The 4,333-nt window shown below is 44.7% G+C and overlaps 1 long non-coding RNA gene across 1 annotated transcript; it reads right to left on the reverse strand.

Moving 5' to 3' along the window:
* Window positions 1-447: 447 nt before the first annotated feature.
* Window positions 448-1,497, reverse strand: LOC108165972 (uncharacterized). The gene is made up of 2 exons (XR_001776287.2): window positions 1,302-1,497; window positions 448-989 (listed from the first exon to the last, which is right to left on the reverse strand). It is a non-coding gene; the product is annotated as an uncharacterized LOC108165972 (long non-coding RNA).
* Between the last annotated feature and the right edge of the window lie 2,836 nt (window positions 1,498-4,333).

Raw genomic sequence — 4,333 nt, forward strand, 5'->3', positions numbered from 1 at the left:
TCTGCTGCTTCGCACAAAGCAGACAGAAAAATAAAGAAAGCCTTGAAATAAAAACTAACCCAGATCCTTTCAGGGCGTGTTTCAGGCAGGAAGGTCAGTGGTGGGACACCAGCTGCCACTTCATTTATAAATATCAGCTTCAATCGGTAAAACACAAAAGAAAAGCATCAGTTCAAATGATCAGACTCACAAATCCTCATTTATACGGAATGCAGAGACTCACAAACTGCAGGAAACGTTAATAATTTATCAACAGAACCTCATGTTAAAATCCTGAACTGACATTTCCACAGTTTTCCCGTTCGGAGTGGATGTGAGATCAAACCTTCCCTCACCGCAGACTGAAAGCTGCCTGGTTTCCAGGAGCTGGTCGGACGTTTCCTGAAACAGAAGCTTCTGCTGGAGGAACATTTCAGAGAGAAGCAAATAAAAGTCAGACTTCTCTGATTCGTTTTTACACTCCTGTCTTTTTATCATCGTTTGTGAAGCTTCTGAAAACCAGGATTTTGATTTATAATTTACAGCTGCAGCTGGAACGCCGCCAGGAGAAATCATGTTTCTGTTTCATGTCTTTCTGCTCCGACTCTGTCATTTTCTGCCACCAGCACATTTTGGTTCTTCAGGATGTTAATCTGAGTCGTGGAAACTCGTCCTCCATGTCAGCTGGTAATGAAGTGAGAGAACGGTCCAGTCCAATCAAATCACCGTCAGCGGAGTGGAGGGAAGCCTGACGGCTCTGATTAGACACTGGATGCATTAACTGGATTGTTTTCAGATAATAGTTTCCTCCTGAATGAAAACACTGCGGTTGTTTGACTCGTGGGAAATTGCTCGAGGAAAGCAGAATGATGTTTTTAATCGTTTTCATTCCATCTGCTGTGACGGCTCGTCAGATTACCTGACAACTGTTTCCTGTTGTCAGAAACCGAGCTCTGATGAACGCAGGGTTTCCTTTGTCCTGCATGAACCAGGAAAACATCACAGCTGGCCTGGTGCAGGAAAAAACATAAAGTCACATCTAACATGATTCAAATGAACCAAATTAATTACAGAGTCTGTTATTAACTAATCACATTCATTAAAAAAAGCAAATATAGTTTTTAATCTGATCTCCATCCATCAGATTGGAGCAAAGAGTTTCAGGAAGTCCTGACGTTAGCGTTAGCTACTACATGTTAGCATTCAGATGCTATTTTAGGCTAGCATAGCTTCACTGCTAGGCTAACTCCTTTTAGCACAACTAGAACACAACAATAGTCTTTTCCAGGGTCCAATCAGATCGTTTAGAAACAGAAACTAACCACAGAGAAGCGGCTTCATCCTGCGTCGCTGTTAGCGGACGTAGCTGTGCGTCAGGTTTACAGGCGTACCAGAAACACGATACAAAGGTTCCGGCTGTAGGATGTAAAATGTTCTGTCGTCAGTCCGCCGGTCGGTGGATCCGGTTCCGTCAGGAGGGAAAAACCTTCTGTCTTCTTCATATAATCTCTAAGTTGGTTCCTGATGATCATCATTCAGTCTTTAGCAAAAAGCCGTTAAATGATGATGAAATCACAAGTCATCATAATAAAGAGGAAAGTCGCCTGTTGTAACCATCATAAAGTCATTACCAACATGATTTAACTCTGATCTTAAAGCCAGCAGCAGATTTTACTCTGACAGAATAAAGATGATGGTGTAAAAGCAGCAGCAGGTCATTTTAAGGTTAGATGAGTTTGTGGAGGGTTTGAGTTTTAAGGCGCTGAGCTCCCATCATGACCCAACGCCTCCAGTTGAGTCTCTTCCTGTCAGGAACGTTTGTCTGAATGCAGATCTGCAGGTTTTACTGATGCTCTGGGTTTGCTGGGAGGTCCAGACACTTCATGAAGAGACTCTTCTTCTCTCTGATGCTTTTCCTTCCTGGTGTTTAGTGACACAAACCTTCTGATGAGTAAAGCTAAATAATCTGAAGCTCGTTGTGTCGTCGTCCTGCTGGTTTCATTCATACCTGTGAAACTTCCTCCTGACAGAATCGTTCCCAGAGAGGATCCGTCTGGTCCGTCTGCGGCTGGCAGGCCGACATCTGGGCCCATCACAGCGCCGCCATCCATGACACGCTGCTACGATCTGTCACTGGACCAGATGGTTTATCAAGTCAGAGACAAGAAGGCAAACAAACAGCCCTCAAAGTGTTGGCAGCCCTCTGACTCCTGCTTCCTCTGAAACTCAGCACAGGAAGTCGTATTTCTGGGTTTTGTTCCTTCCAGATGTTGGATTCTGCTTCAGACGGAGCGAAGGAGCGCGTCGCCCTGGAAGGCTGGGATTCCCGCCATGATGGAGCAGCAGGAGGCCGACTGGAAATCAGTTTTATTTTGGTTATTTAAACGTTGTTAGCAAACCGAGATCGGCCTAAAAACCACTGCTGCTTTAATGAAGCTCTGAAAAAACATGAGGAAAACTTTATTTAGACGGTTTTGAATCATTTAGTTATGGACCTGACAGGTCATGAAACCTATGGGAATCATCATTAACCTGATTTCGTCCAGACTGTCAGTTCATATTCAGAATTAAACGCATTTAATCTAAAACTACTAAATATTCTTGTTGCCACATCATTGAATAAACAGATAAATGAGCTCAGTGACAAAGATGTTTAGTTTCCCAGCCATCAGATTGTTTTGATACATAAAGTGTTTAAATGTTTGTCTCTCAGAGTTCAGCTGCAGGTCGGCCATCTTTAGAAAGCCTCACGCCACGTGTGTCAAACTGAAGGCCTGGGGGCCAAATCTGGGCCGCCGCAGCTTTTTATGTGGCCCTCTAGACTCACATCAATCAGTCCCTCCAGTTTTACACAAATCAGTCAAATTCACACAAAATCAACAGATTCACGTTTTTATTCTGACAATAATCATATTCATATGGAGGAGCTGGCAGCCGTCGCTATGACGACCACAGTCAAAGCAGAGTCTCTTCCTTCTTCCTGTGGCGGAAGCTATGGAGGACAATAACTGCCAAAAATAAATAAATGAATAAATGACCCTACATTTCAAATTCTGCTGCTCTTCATGTCTGATGGACTAAATCTGTTTCTATGAGCTGTTTAAGACTTTTATTTTGAAGTATGGAAGGAAGTAGCTCCTGAATTGCCTTGGTGTTTTTAACTTCTTTTTGTGGCGCCATTTTGGAAATTTTTTCCATAAACCAGGCAGGAAGCTCCTCCAGACTCTCTGCCAAATCGGAGAGCTGCAGGTATTTACTGCAACACGGCGTCAGACTTCACTGCTGAAGCAAAATATGATGGAGCTCTTTGTAAATTAGCTGCAGAACATTTGGACCAGGACCAAAATGAAACACTGAGACAGAATATTGTGGTGGGATGAACAGAGTTTTGACTCCCGGTTCAATTTCTAGCATTTCTAAAATATTCCAAACAAAATGCAGCTGAAAAACCGCGACGCACAGCAGCCAATCCAGTCGCCCCAGTCGCTTTCCTGAGTGCTGATTGGTTGCATCCATGTGCACAAATAATGCAGACCGAAGATGTTAGCATCTATGCTAACGCTAAGTCCTGTGTGTGTTTAGGAGACTCTAAAAACAGGCATCGCCTCCCTAATAGGCCGATTCTGGTCCATAAATACATCCAGATCACAGGTGGTTTTATTTCCTGCTTCTTGTTTCTGGTGTATATTTTCCATCTGTTTTCATGAGTGTTGATGTAAAGAGCTTTTAAAGCTGTGATCAGTTTGGCCATCAGGCCTGAGTTTCTGCAGGAAGCCGTTCGCTGCGGATGGAAAGAGGTCTGGGCTCTGTGCTGATGAGCAGAGGGAGTCCTGCGGCCCGATGGGTCACAGCGATAGCTGCAGCAACGCTCACATCACCCACACCATCCGAAGGCAACAGAATATTCATTAAGCCTCCACAATAAGGCAGAATTTAATCTTCCAATTTAATTATAAGGTCGGCGCTCAGGAAGGCTTTGGTCTAGATTCTGTTCCCTGGGAGATTGGCCCTCTTTCCCGACTCCCAATGAGAAGCAGAGCATCGTTTCCTCCAGCAGCAGCAGCAGCAAACCTGCCGCCGCTGCGGCTGCTGCTACTGGAGGAGGAATAATGAGCGAGGAACGAGAAGGAGACACAGGAAGTGCGGCCATTACTGGCCTGTTAGAGAAAACAAGCAGAACCCCAGAACACAACAGGGGAGTTACTGACCATGAGAGAGATGACTCTCTGAGCACGCCGCCGCGCCGCTAATGGCTCTCACCAAACCTTTCCTGCTTCCTCGCCTCTGAGAACTCAGAAAATATTCTGTCTGCCGTTACAGCGGGAAGTGGAGGCTGCGACTAATTCTGTCGGTT

This window comes from Poecilia reticulata, chromosome 8 (genome assembly GCF_904066995.2).
Source record: "Poecilia reticulata chromosome 8, P_reticulata-male-v2, whole genome shotgun sequence".
In the NCBI taxonomy this organism is placed as follows: domain Eukaryota; kingdom Metazoa; phylum Chordata; class Actinopteri; order Cyprinodontiformes; family Poeciliidae; genus Poecilia; species Poecilia reticulata.